This window comes from Malurus melanocephalus, unplaced genomic scaffold (genome assembly GCF_030028575.1).
Source record: "Malurus melanocephalus ecotype Western Australia unplaced genomic scaffold, MMel_1.1 scaffold_20, whole genome shotgun sequence".
Taxonomy (NCBI): Eukaryota; Metazoa; Chordata; class Aves; order Passeriformes; family Maluridae; genus Malurus; species Malurus melanocephalus.
This window is the reverse complement of record NW_026623252.1, coordinates 3331553-3345978: the sequence shown is the minus strand read 5'-3', so window position 1 is coordinate 3345978 and position 14426 is coordinate 3331553.

The following is a 14426-nucleotide window of genomic DNA, read 5'->3' as shown; positions in this document are numbered from 1 at the left end:
GTCATGCCATGCACCAGTTTTGCTGCTCATTTCTTGATTCACACTTAGTAGGTGAAATACTGCAGCCCTCTGAACTTACTTTCCTGTTTCCCCCTGATTTTCACTCTTGCTCAGRTTAGCACTTAGTCATCTTTACAATCCTTGCCTTTCCTCATGTTCTCTTCTCTACAGCATGACCAAAATTTGTTTGCACAGGATTTTTATGAGCTTCTGCCCTCACTAWAAAAAGGGCAAACTTGTGTCGAGAMGTTTCCCCCATCAGTTTTGACATCTCCCACAGCCTGCCATTCCTTAGCATTAATTTCTATCACTTCCCCCGGTTTCCCTGGAAGAAATTCTGATTAGGCAATAAATGCTGGGCTATCCATCATTTCATGCCAGTCACAACTTCCACGGTGCTTCTCAGCCTGGAAGGCACAGATCCTTCTTAATCAACCTGAGTGTGCCACGGGTAACGGAGCTAAAGACCTGATTTCCATGTCCATCCCCTTGGGATCCTGTCTAACACCGTGGAAGTAAGGCAGAGCCATTGTAAGTGCCATGTAACAGTGCAGCACAGCTGATTAAACCCCTGCAAAGCTCAGGGGGCTTCACAAAAGTCCTGTCAGTCAGCTTGCATTTGATTTCAGGTCTGATTTTCATTTATTTACAGTATCGCCCTTTAGGTGTAGAGTGTTTGCTAAACACTGGAGAATAATGGTCCTGTCCCACCTGGCTGACAGCAGAAGGGCTGACAAAGGGAAGGAAGGCAGTAAAAGGGGTAATTTATGTATGAGTCATGCTTCCAGCCAGCTGTGCTGATAAAAAATGGCCACTTTCATGGGAAGGCTGGAAAAGAACAACAAAATTACCTTTCCAGAAAGAAAAAAGCCACAAAAAAAACCCCCTAGAAACCAAACAAAATATTTGGACCAGCAGTTTGATGAAAAATGACTTAACTGCCAACAGCACAGGGAAGGGAGTCCTGGGGAGGCATCTGGGTTTATCAGGTGCAGGGAAAGATGTTTCTGGCACAGACACCTGCGCCTAAGACAATACCAAGACAGCAGCAGGAGGTCCTGCCTACAGCACAGAAGACCTGATAAGGAAGCAGGAAAACAGAACACACGAAGTGTGAGAAATGAGAATTGATAAGCAGGGATGGAGTTACGAGCTGGGAGCAGTCGGTGAGGCAGGGGAGGAAGTCATTGGAGGTGCCTTTTCTGCAAATTGCCAAGCAGTCCCATATCCACTTAATGCACAGAATTCTGCAGGAAGATTTGTGTTGTCATCCAACTATGTGACTTGCAGCCTGACTTTGCTCCATGTAGAGGCAATGACAGACTCCTATTGATTCATGGGAACCATAGAAATCAAACAAAACTTGCTGTGGCAATTGGCTAATTCAATAAAAGCATTGATTTTTCCAGCTGGACAATTAAAGAGCATGAATGCAGTGTAGCTGATTTCTGTCTTTGAATTAATGTAACAAATGATCATTGATTCCAATGAGGGGAAACTGTACACCAAAGGAAAGACCTTCCWTATTAAAAATCCCTTAGCCTATGTGGGCTGGTCTTTAATGTGCCACAGATAGAGCTGGTTCTGATTCTGTGTGTCTGTTGGTTTGCACACTTAGGAGTTAGTTGGCTGTCCCCTCATAGAGCAGCCAAGGTAAAGGCAGACACACAGGAGACACAGACAYAGGACCAGGGAGAACCCTGGAAAGGTGATGAAGGAGACCAGGGAGTTAAAAACAGATAGTGGGAGCACTTCATAACATCACTTCAGAGGAATTACTCTAGTTTTGCCCTGGATTTGAGACAGAATCCTGGAATAGTTTGAGTTGGAAGAGACCCTAAAGATCATCCAGTTCCACCCCCTGGCTTGGGCAGGGACACCTTCCACTATCCCAGATTGCTCCCAGCCCCAACCAGCCTGGCCTTGGACACTTCCAGGGATGGGRCAGCCACAGCTTCTCTGGGCACCCTGTACCAGGGCCTCACCATCTTCACAGCAAAGAATTTCTTGCTAACTTCTGATCTAACCCCCTTCTGTCAGCGGGAAGCCATTCCCTCTTGTCCTGTCACTCTGGGCCCTTTTAAATAGTCTCTCTTTATCTTCCTTGTCAGCTCCTTCAGGTACTGGAAGGCTGAGCAATCCCAATTCTCTCAGCCTTTCCTCACAGCAGAGCTGCTCCATCCCTCTGGTCATCTTGGTGCTTCCTCCGGACTAGCTCCAGCTCCTTCCTGTGCTGGGCCCASGGTTGGAGGCAGCCCTGCAGGTGGGGTCTCACTAGATTGGAGCACACAACTCTCTCTTCCTCCACAGGGCGAAAGACACTTTGAACCCCGCCTCAAAGCCTTAAAAGAGGAACTTCTTAAACCACGTGCAGTAGYTGTGAATAGGCCCTGCAATTTTCAGGGCTGTTGGTTCGCTGCAAACTTAGGTTATGCCTTCATGCTTTGCTGCCTGGCTCAGGAGTCAGTGTTTCAGTGTGATGGTTTCTCTCATAGGAGACTGGTGTGCCACTTGTCCATCTGCAAACCCCTTTGGCTGCTGATACCGGCTTTAATGATATTGAGGTATCTTGAACTCGCTGCACCATAAAAGCCCCCCAGACTGCACTGAGGAGTCCCAGCTGCTGACAAAGCATCCAGCAAGGGTGACTCTCCTGGCAGCAGGGAACACATCCTGGTGTTCCCAGCTCCTGATCTGCAGGCTGGCTGCTGTGTGTGTGTTGGGTGTGCTGCAGTGCTGGCACAGAGGCTGCTGCTGTTCCCTGCTGGGGTGGTCACCTGGGTGCAGGGGCAGGACAGGCAGTGACATTTTAACAGCTGCGTTGTTTGCGTCAGTGTGTGTGAGTCAGGGCCCTGACCTGGGCAAGATTTCACATTGATCCCTGAGCTTTGACGTGGATGGGCCATCCCAACACCTCTCACCTGCCAGAGACACCACCTCCTCTCATCACCCCACTACCTCTGTGCTTGGTGCCTGGCTTTTTGCCTTWTCTAATGGCCTGTACCTGCAATAGAGATGTTCTGAGAGGCCCAGAAGACACAATGYGCCTCCTGCCCTTCATCACAGGAGCAGGAGTGAAGAGGTGTGATAAGAGTTGTGGAGCATTAATAGAGTGGGATGCTCGGTGCTRGAGGGGAGGAGGGATATTTCTATCAGTCAGTGGGATAAAAGCTAAGCTGCTTTACAGCACAGCCTGCTAGAAAAGGGGTGGTTAGAAAAACGTGTCTATTAAAAGGTCAGGTGTGGTCCTGTGTTCTGGGCTGACACTTGCACAAGCTGGTAAATGATACMTAATGAACACCTTATTAGATTAATTTTGTCACTTTGGGGTCACCATGAACAGCCCATTAGAAAATAGTAGGTTTCTCAGAGGCTGCCAAATGCTGGTTGTTATTATTTCTTCAAATACTGAATCTGTAACTTGTTTGAGAGCAGCTAATGCAATATTTGGTGATCAAATTTGGAGCATTGAYTGGATGGCTTAACTACTTTGTGTGCTTCTCCTTGCTGACCATGGAGGCATAACTTTTAGATTCAGATTTCTCATGTTCAACAGGCAGAGGGACAATAACAATAGAAAAATTTCACTCCCCCAAACCACTCAAACGGTGGTGGCCATCCTGATGTCCCTGTCTTTTTAGAGTGTATGGTTTTCAACTTTTCTTTTCAATTGTGAGAGCTGAAAATTAATCTTTTGCTTCAAGTAAAGAAGTATTCTCACTTATATCCCAGATCCCAGCACCAGGAACATCAGGGAGAAAAACCAAATACCTGAGAGCATAAAACTGCAAATACACTTTCAGAATACAACGCAGGATTTGCTCCCAGTAAACWGTCAGTGCTCCTGCTGGAAGTGGAGAGTGCTTGCTGAAAAGCAACATGAAAGGTGCCAGACTTGTTTAAAAATTCACAGGYACATTTACATACTTAGAACTTTTCTCCCAGTATAGTAAGAGAGCTTCACTCATGTAACTGCTGTAGCTGTCATGGCAGCTTTTTATTTTCCTAGCAAAAGGTACAGAGGCAACAGTGACACATCCAAGAGAGTTTTGATGCAGAATGTTCAAAARCCTGATTTCTATTTCCTCTCTGAAGCCCACCCCCCAGAAACTTTCCTTGACCTCTTCCAGATATGAAATAGCCCAGGGTGGGCTTTAGTGCTCTTCCTCATGAGAATCTTCCATGTCCTCCCCACATGCATYTTGCCAAACAGCCAAGGAAAGTGTTACCAGCACTGCTTTCTTCTGTGGTTGGATTTTGATTATTAATAAAATGGTCGGGATAAATGGAACTGTTTCACATCTTGTCAAAGCAGCCCAAGCAGGATGCTGCTTTTWTGAAGACTTGCCACTGCCCCTTCCTCCTCCAGATCATCCCTTTCATGTGCCTGAGCAGCACCGAGGAGACAGCCTGYTTCATTAAGAGCTGCTACAGCTCARCAAACAGCTCAGGAAGTGGTTTACAAACAGCAGAGAGAAAACYCAGAGACAGAATGAAAAAGAGGGAAAAAAGAGCTGATTGCAATTTTAAGTTGAATTTCCATGACCTTCCAAGCAGGCATCCCAGTATGAGTCCATTAAATTCACGTATTTCTCAACAGCCCGAGCTGTTTAGCAATAAAGACCTTTGGCACTGAAAGAGACTCAAAACAAATCTTTGCAGCCAGCAATAAAACACAAGGAGTGTCATGCTGAACATCACTGGGTCGCGTAGCTTGTTAAGGCAAGAGGCTGGAGCCTTGTTTGTGCAATCCCTGCAAGTGATGTCCTGTGACACACTCACTGTCAGAGATAACTGCCTTGGAGATTAAAAAAGAAAAAAATTAAATGTAGTCCTACAAATGCAGTGCTGTAGCCACAGTAAATTAAAATGTACACACACACACACACACACACCACACAGAACATGAGGACTTTTTGAAACTTGAACCCAGCTGCATTTGGAACTGGATTTTGAGCTGTTGGTTGTTGCCTGCGGAAAATAAAAAAACTGCAAGAGATGCTTGTTGTGCATCCTCTGAGCAACCTGGTCTAGGAGACAGGGTCCCTGCCCTCAGCAGTGGTTTGGAATGAGGTGATCTTTAAAATCCCTTCCAACCCAGGCCATTCTATAATTCTGTGATTCCAGAAAATGAGAAAAAAAAAAAAAAGGCTCCAATCGAATGCATAATACAGGGTGTTGTCTGGAAGTCCCCAGCTTCTGGACCCCCCCAAAAAAAGGCAGTGTGGGGTTTTCACATTTTCTCCTGTAAAAAAGATGTTTGACTCCTGTTGTGGGTTGACACRRGCCKAACGYCAGGCACCCACAACAGCTGCTTCTCCCCTGCCACAGCTRGGCAGAGGAGAGAAAAAACATTTAATAAAGGGGTCATGAGTTAAGGACCAGGAGGAAACTCTCCAAGGGTAAAACAGGCTCAACTTAGAGGTACAAATTGAATTTATTACTAACAGAGTTAGAGGAGGATAGTGAGAAATAAAATAAGCTCTTGAAGACACCTTTTTCCCCCAACCCCTCCCTCCTTCCCACCAACAGAGCAGGGAGACAGGGAATTAGGGTTTGGTCAGTTCATTCCTGGGATCTTCTTCTACTGCTCAGGAGAGGAGGCTTTCCCCTGCCACACTGTGGGGTCCCTCCCACAGGACACAGTTGTCTGCAAACTCCTCCAGTGTGGTCCAAATCTCASGAGCAGCAGTCCTCCCAAAACTGCTGCAACATGAGCTCCTCCCACGGGCAGACAGTCCTCCCAAAACTGCTGTGGCATGGGTCACTCATCCACAGGGTGCCATCCTCGAAGGACTGGCTGCCCCAGCCTGAAATCTCTCAACTGGGTCTCCCACCACCCTGCTCCACCATGGTCATCACCAYGTCCTGCAGAGGAATCTCAGCTCCGGCTCCTGGAGCACCTCCTTTCTTTCCTTCTCTACTGACCATGATGTTTCCATGTTTCTCTCACATGTTCTCACCTCCTCCTCTTTGACTAGGGGAAAAACCGATATCCCTTTTTGTTTTGATTTCTTCTTAAATATGTTATCCCAGAGGCCAGGTAACCAGCATCTCTAATTGGCGCAGGCTCGGCCATGTCCATCTTCAGAGCCATCARGGATTGACTCTSCYRGACCATGTGGAAGCTTCTAGCAGCTTCTCACAGAAGCCACCTCTGTGCTCSCCCCACTACCAAAAACCAGGCCATGCAAAACCAACACAACTCCCCAGCTTTCCTGAGATCTGAATAATGAAATAGTTCTAACCAATGTTTATATTAAGGTTTGACTTTGGTGGTGTTTTGCATTGCACCCACAGCACCCCAAGAGCCTTTCTCCCATCCAGGAGAGGCCTCTGGCTCCCACAGGCTGGTGCCCCCATCCTGCAGGGGTATCACCACAGGCTTTTCTTCCTGTTTCTGGGGAGCTGTTCCAGTTTCCAGTTGTCTGTGGAGTTAAGAGTGTGTATAAATGATTGTAGAAGTGGGTTATTTAAACATCGGGTTATGTAAGGGCTATAAATTTTAAGATGGTTTCTTCCAGGGATTTTGCAGGCAGATTTGAGTTTGCCCTGTTCATACTCCAGGAAAAACTGAGGAAATGTGGAAATGTGTCCATGATTAAATGACACACCATTCCAGCTCAGCTCATACTGAACTCCCAGCATTGCAGCCACAGCTCTGCATGCATTTAAAAATTAAAACAAATATAGGAACRCTTCAAGATTCAAGGCAAAGTGATGCTGAAACAACCTGTGCTCTCACACCACAGTGTGTGGCTATGTGTGTKTATATGTGAGTTATTCCACCTTCTCATGTGCATGGAAAGTTTCTTCCAAAATCTCTCTCCCTTCCCAAAGCCACTGTTTAATGCTTGATAAAGATATTTGAAATTACAGTTTCCATCAACTTTCACATGGAATTTAAGATAACTTTATGTTCACAAAATATCCAATTGCATTCWAATGGTGGTAACATATGGGACTGGGGAGATTCTATAAACACCAGTGGTGTAGGAATGCAGTATTTTACATTAATGGGGCCCCAAGGCTCCTGCCTGCCTCCAAATGGTGAGGTCCTGGTCAGCCTTTGTGCCCAAAGCAATCTGGAAATAGTCCTGCAGCACGAAATTGCTTGCAGTATTTTGTCCCARTGCTAGCCCACCCTTTTTCTGAATCAATCTTGCTTCATGTAAATGCAGGAGGTAAAATACTGATTCTGCAGTAGCTGGAGTAGTCAAATCAAAACCATGTCTAGGTATCATGGAGTCCCCAGTTTGCTGTTCTTGGGCTGCGATGAAAAATGTTTCCAATGGGAGACAATTGATCTGTTGGTGGCTGATTTCTGCTATTACATTTTACATTATTTGTGCACTCCAGGTCTCTTCATATAGGTCAAACGGCTTGCACTGGTTAATGCCCTGCCTGATACTGGAAATTACCTCCACATTCATCCTCTGGTTTAACTTCTGGGACGAGTTATATCCCAGATGAATACACAATCCCATTTGCCCTCYGTAGTCCTTAATGTTGTCTTTCATTTATCAGGATGGCACAAAGTGGGCCTTGTTCACCCATTTCTAGTGAGGTACATGCATATACATCTAWCACAGTCTGTCTTGGAATGCATTTTGGAAAGCCAGGCATCAGTTAGCTCCTTCCCAGGATGGATTGGTRTCTACAGAGGGCACCCTCTTCCATGGCATTCTTTCCCCAAGCAGACATCTGATGTTGCTTCTGTTTTCTTGGACGCAATGAGTGTTGCTTCCAGTGCATCATCAAATGTCTCATTAGTAAATAATTAGAAAAGGGTTTTTATAAGCATTTTGRCTGCAAAGAGCCCCAATTACTATTGTTACTAGTACCTTCTGGCAATGCRGAGGAAGACACTGGTGAATCCTCCTTTGATCTTTGTTGAAACAAGCTGGAGAAAAATGGGCAGACCTTTGGACTCTAAATAATTATACTATCCATAAATAATAAAGCTCTCCAGGGCCCTTTGTAGACTGACTGGAACTTCCTGCCCAAAGGTGTTGATCTTCACACACAGCCACAGTGTCCATCCTGTGCTCCTGTCTTATCACTGATCCTGCTACTTACATTTCTGATTGTGGTACTTGTAAGGGCATCCAAAAGAATGCTCACCCATGGTTTGGGGGGCTATTTTATAATGTAAAGTTTTCCAAACAGAAATTTTTGGGGGGCAAGGAAAAGAAACCAACACAAGGTCACTTGTTGGAGATTTTCAGACATCCAGACTGGCAGTGAGGAGAAGTCTGGCCAGWAGCTGGAAAACCCAGCAAGCTATTTGGGATGTCGTGGAGTTCAGACCAAAGACTCCATAATACAGCCACTAGACAACCTTGCTAGTAGTTAGGGGGGTCTGCCAGGCATCCAAAGGTCCTGGAGTTATGGCTGCAGACAAATTGTATTTCAGCTTTATAGTACACATTTAGTGGAACCAGCACAAACAGGACCTGTCTGACCTGCTGAGGATATCCTCCATGGTGCATCACTCTGTGCCCACCAAGCATGGCTTGGTTTGGGTGTGATTGACCATCTGTGGCTATCCAGAAGCTGCTGGACTTGCTGTGCAAGTCCATCCAGCAGTACTGGAGTTTAATTTCTCCTTTTTCRTTCCATGCCCAAGATAACTTCCATGCGATGGCAAAGTCCCAGTATCAGCTCTAGATTTCATACTGCTGTCATTTCTGTTTGGAAAAATGAAACTGCAGCAGGCTGGTGGATCAGTCAGCTCTCTGAGGTGTAAATGTAGAGTGTGGTCTGTCTTCTTGGTCATTCAGGCGTGTGCCTCTCACAGGACATCTCCCAAGGTAAGGGCACATCCTGGAAGCACCAGTGAGGGTGTGCAGGTGGCAGGAAGAGGGGAACTGCAAACTCAGGGTCTGCAGGTGAGACCCAGGTGGGTGGCAGCACATCTTTCAGCGCATCCTAAAGCACCTCCCAAGGATCAGCTGCCTCTCCCAGTGTGTGTCCCACATCTGCTCACTGGCTCTCCGAGGTTCAGCCCTGTGCCTTGTGCGCAGGCACACATGGTTTTGGAAATGCAGGCCATAAACTCAGGGCATGCTGTGTAATGAGCCCTTCTCCTGGACCCTGCACTTCCTGAAGGACCAGGCTGATTCCTCCTGGGAAGGGTGCCTGGTGCTACAGTCATTAGGGAAAGGAGGGGTGAGCACTCTCTCCCAGGCTGATTGCAGAGCCACCTTCCCTTGCCCATTCAATGGAGATTGCCCATCTCCACCTTGTGAGTCAGAGATCAAACCCTCTTTTGGGACARCTGCCTTTTATCAATGACCTGAAGAGGGAAAAGAGATCTTTAACCTTTCCTTTGCKAAGAATGAAGGAGCTGTCAGGAATATTCTACAGGTATGCAAACCCTTCTCTGCTCCTGTCTGTGCTCCTCCATCGCTGTGGTGCTTATGAAGGATTATTACAACACATATATTTCTTTACAGCAAGCAAGTTCCCAGCTCCAGAAGGCTGACAGGCCTTGTGTAACTTGTCATTACTCACCAGCACTCCCTATGCTCGTTTAGATCTCAGGGTGTGGTTTAATTAGCTGATTTTRTAATAATGCCCAGGTGACTTAGTGATGGATAGTCACCCTAAAAACCTATTAAGCAGGAGTGTTGTGGCTCCATGTCCTTAGACTATGCTTTCAGATTGCTGTTTGCTTCTAGAAATTGAGCTTGTGGGGTTGCTTGTCTGCTCTTCCTTACGGCTTCTAAACCTGTTGGTGGGTAAATCCCATAGAAACTATCAGCCCTGTAGATATTTCATGGGCATATGCAACCAGGTAGAAGAATATAAGTGCCTGGACTGGGAGTCCTGTGCTTGTTTTAGAAGGTCCATGTGGGAAGGAACATGTGTGACTGCCCCCTATACATGTGGGGAACAAATGTTGTTCTCAACCCAGTTACTAAATCTGAGAAACCTATAAGCAGGTGGATTATGATCCCATAATAATACTGTTACATTTTTTCCTGTTTTTTGCATGATTAGGTGTATCAGGTCAAACCACTACATTATGGAACATAGAGAAAAAAAAAAACCTCTTTACTAAATCCACATTATTGAGGATTTAACTTCCTTTGATGTGCAAATATAGTTAATTTTTACTTTGTTACAATTTTAATCTTTCTGGAAATATGCATATGAAATATCCATTGCATGTGCTAACCCACCTATGATACAGCTCTTGTCCCAAGCATATCCTGCTTCTGCTGTTTCCTTATCCTTACARTCTGTTCTTAGGCCTCTTAATTTGGAAGCTGCTTTGTTGGAGTTTTTTTGGGCAGCTTTGCCAACACTTTGGTTTGGAAAGCACAAGCTGTGCCTAGACTTGGAAATACCAATTGTTCTTSTCAAAGTCAAATCCATTTTTCACAGTGACCTTGCTTTGACCTTGTTATCAGTCTTGCCATGAATAGTGTGATCCCTGATTAGTCCATCTGTCAGCTGTCCAGGCTCACGTGATGGAACAGGAGCATTGCTGGCAGATTGGAAACCAGCTGAATGCACRAAGGTGATAAATGAGAAGTGTCAGAATTTGGATGCTGGTGGCCATCTCTTGTTGGCATCAGATCTGGGTTTAACATTGTTCATGATCTCAAGGAAGGGTTAAAGGACACCCTGATGAAACCCTCATGACATCACCCACTCGCTCCAGCCTTGGGATTCAGTGGGTTTGTGGAGATTGGGAGTTGGGCCCTGGCCCCAAGAATAAGGCTTTTGAGAAAGGGTTTTATTCAAGCAGGCACCACCCATAGCTGTGAGCACAAGGCACCCCRAGGTAGTGGCTTCAGTGCATACTCTGAAGAACTGTACATTGCTGGGCTTATTTGGTGAGCAGGAAGGTGGAATTGAGTGGGGGCTACTGGTGACCTGCTGCTGTACCAGGGAGAGACTAAACTGGATTATTGGTGCCTGCCAGGATCTATCAGCAGCTGCTGCCTTTCACTGCTTATTTTGTGCCCACAAGTTTTCTCTGACTGACATTTAATCCTGATCCAGTGTTGCATGTTGATGTGATCACAGGAGTTTGCAACCAGTGGAAAGGGGGAGTGAGAAGCCTGCAGGCACCCCTGTGGCAAGGTGGGTGTGYGTGTGGGAGCCTCACAAATGCAGCCCTCCATGCTGGGCGTGGTGGGAAATGATTCACACACCTAAAGGTTTGCTAGGACCAGATGTGGCTGAAGGTGACCTAGGGAGCAAAGGAGTAGAGGGAAAGACTGGCTGGGGACAGGGYGCTTCTGAACAGAGGCCCCATGGCTTTAAACCCAAAAGTTGCATTTCCCTGCCCTTCCCTAAATCTGCTCCAGCAGAGAGAGCATTGGGTTTTTTTCCATAAGAGGAAAAACCCCAGTTATGAGCTTTTCTGCAAATCCTGTCCCAAATGTTTCAGCTTGTCATGCYTCTAATTCATTTGCAGGAAGCTTGGACTTGGACTAAAATTAAATTTATTTTCGTGCTTAACTGCTCTGATATCAGAGTACCCCAAATCTCTACTTGGTTTGGGGGCTTATTCCTGGAAACAAGGCTGCTTTGCAGAAATAAGGAGTTAATATCCAAGAACTTAGAGCYAAAAATCATCAGCACAGCTCTCCTTGAACTCTTTGGAGCAGTGTGATGTAATCCTTGTATTGATGACAGTGACAGACCACTTGAGGGAAAACTGCTTCCAGAAGGGGCTGCTTTGCAAACACATTTTAACAGGCAGAAAAAATCACCATAAATAATGGAAATGTGTTTGGTGGCAGTGGTACCATGGTGGTGCTGTATCCCCTGCAGTTTCATAGTGACTCAAAATAGTGCTGCCCATTTTAGTTTTTCTGAGTGCTCTGATTAAAAAAAAAAAAAAAAGCTGAGTGAGCATCTCTTTAAAAACCATGTCTTGTTCAGGTGCCTGAAGTTAGGCACCCAGGAAATGTGTAGGAATTTGCATTTCCAGGCTTCTGCCATGCCCTTGGAAGGAATCAGGAGCAGACAGTGTTTGCAGCCTCTCCTGGGRAATGCCATGAGCTGCTCAACAAAAGCTTTTTTTTTTTTTTTTGCCATTTCTCAAGTCATGTTTGAGTTTGTTTAACACCATTGCAGCATCTTCTAGGGCTGTGCACAGAGTTGCCTAATGCTGTCAAGTCCTCAGGCAACTGCTGCTCTCCCTGTGAGACAGGCAGGGCTGTAAGTTGGCTGTAGACTTTTAACTTTTACTTTYCTTAGTGCTGCAAGGGCATGGGATGTTAAAATCCTGGAATTGGTAAGGTTGGAAAAGACCTCAAYGATCATCAAYTCCAACCACCTACCCAGCACYACCATGYTCACCACACAACCATGTCCCCAAATGCCACATTCASACRTTTTTTGAAACATGAGCRRTMAGTGTGGCCATTTCTTCTCATCCAGGAGAGGTGTCAAGGCTGGAGAGAGCCCCCAGCAACCCTGGGTTGACTCTGTGCAGCAGCTCCTCCACAGCAGTTTTCTCTGTTCATGGATGCCTCCTTTGCTGATGCCTGTGCCACTCACAGCTGCCAGCCCTGGCATGTCAGGATCTGTAAGGACGTGTCCTCCTGCAAGAATATTTCCAGCACTCTTGCAGATCTCTCACTCATGGACTTCATTCTATCTTGTATCACTTCTCTCCGTTTTCATTTCACACAGAGGTAGCTGGGYACACTTGGGAAGCACAAGTGAGTTCATTGCTACTGAAATAAGAACTCCTCTACTTGAAAGTGCACCCAAGGAGAGGTGTTTTTGTGTGTTCTGGCTGGGTGGGGAGAACCTTCCTGCCCTGGAAGCTTCAGCCCCTGCAGGGTGATGTGAGCCATAGCCACTGCTGCAGATGGCTCTAACCATTTGCATCAGATAAAATCACTGYTCAGAGCTCCCCTGAGAGTTTCCTTGGTTTCATGGGCACAGAAACATGCTGCTTTTCTTCTCAGTGATCTGAGGCACCCCTCTAGTGGGTTTGCTCTTCAGCCCAGAAGAGCCCCAGTTCTTCAACCAGGGCAATAAAACAACTGAGAATGGATTAGGAGGGGGAAGTATTTGGCCTTTTCCTCCTTTTCCTCCTTTTCCTCCTTTTCCTCCTTTTTCTCCTTTTCCTCCTTTCCCCCTCTGGCTGTTTGCACATTGGCACAGTGGGACATGTTCCTGCTCTGGTCACTTTGTCCACAGCCTCCTGTGCCATCTGCAGGAATTAAGTAAAGGAATTAAAAAGCAGAAGAGTGTAATGGTTTGATAAAGTCCTCAACTTGTGTTCTGGAACAGGAATGCTGTGGTGTTTGGGGACTTGAATGCAGGTGTTCTGAGAGCCAACTGACATTGAGTTATTCTGATTTTACAGTGGTGATCTCAAACAAATTATCCTTTGGGTACTTCCCAAGGGGAATGTTTGTTGACTCAATTCACAAAGGAAGTAAGGATGTGCATTTGCTTGGGAAAATTATTATCCAAATCACAGTGCTCTTTTGAAACAGTTGTTTGACTGAATACCAAAAAGAAGCAATCAGACACTTGCCTTAGAAGACCTTGGCAAGGCAGTGAATGGTGAAATTATAAATTTCTTCTCTCTTAACCCCTCAGAGCAGATTTATCTATATTTGGATTTCTTTTTTCAGTCCAGAGAGGAAGTGAATGAAGTTTGCCAATAGYGTTTAGACCAAATGCAGCGAATCCGGCTGTGCCTCTCATGTGGAGCTRAACAGGAACAGTGTCCCGAGGGGCAGGGCTTGTTCTCAGCTCACAGACCCAAATGAGATCCCTCTCCCTCCTAAGGATATTTGGTAGAGAAAAAAAAAAAAAAGGGAATGTAGAGCTGGGGGTTAGACATGTAGGTTTCTTTCTATGGCTGTCAAAACTATGCCAGGGAAGCCTTTTAGGTTAATATTAGTTCCAGCTTCACTCCCATCGTTGGAATGTTCAGTCTATTTAGACTGAAGGTATGTGGGGCAGGACCGCTCTGGATCTGTTGCCATTCCCACCTCTGCAGTACTTCCTCACCAATCCAGAGAAGCTGTTTCTCTTCACTAAGTACCACATCTCTCTCTTCCCCTTTCTCTTTTCCTTTTGGYGCTTTCAGCAACTCTTGGATCAAAACTCCTGTCCACCTCCATTTCTGTCCCTGAGTGGAGTTTGGCAAGAACTCCTTCAAGATGGTTTTCAATTTTTTGAGGCACGAGGTTAGTTTGTGGCTGAAATAAATGCCATGTAAAGGAATCGTTTTGGATCTCTTTTGTGGAATATACTGAGAGCAGTGATGTCTTCCATGGTTTACCAAGTGCTTCGAGGATGATCTCGGTGTTACCAGACACCTGAGGGGGTCCAGAGCTCTTCCAGCTGACCAGAGCCCATCAGACAAATCCACATTTCAGATTTGTGCTTGGTCCTTTTGTGCAATGAGCAGTTTCCTGTACTGTCATTGCTTT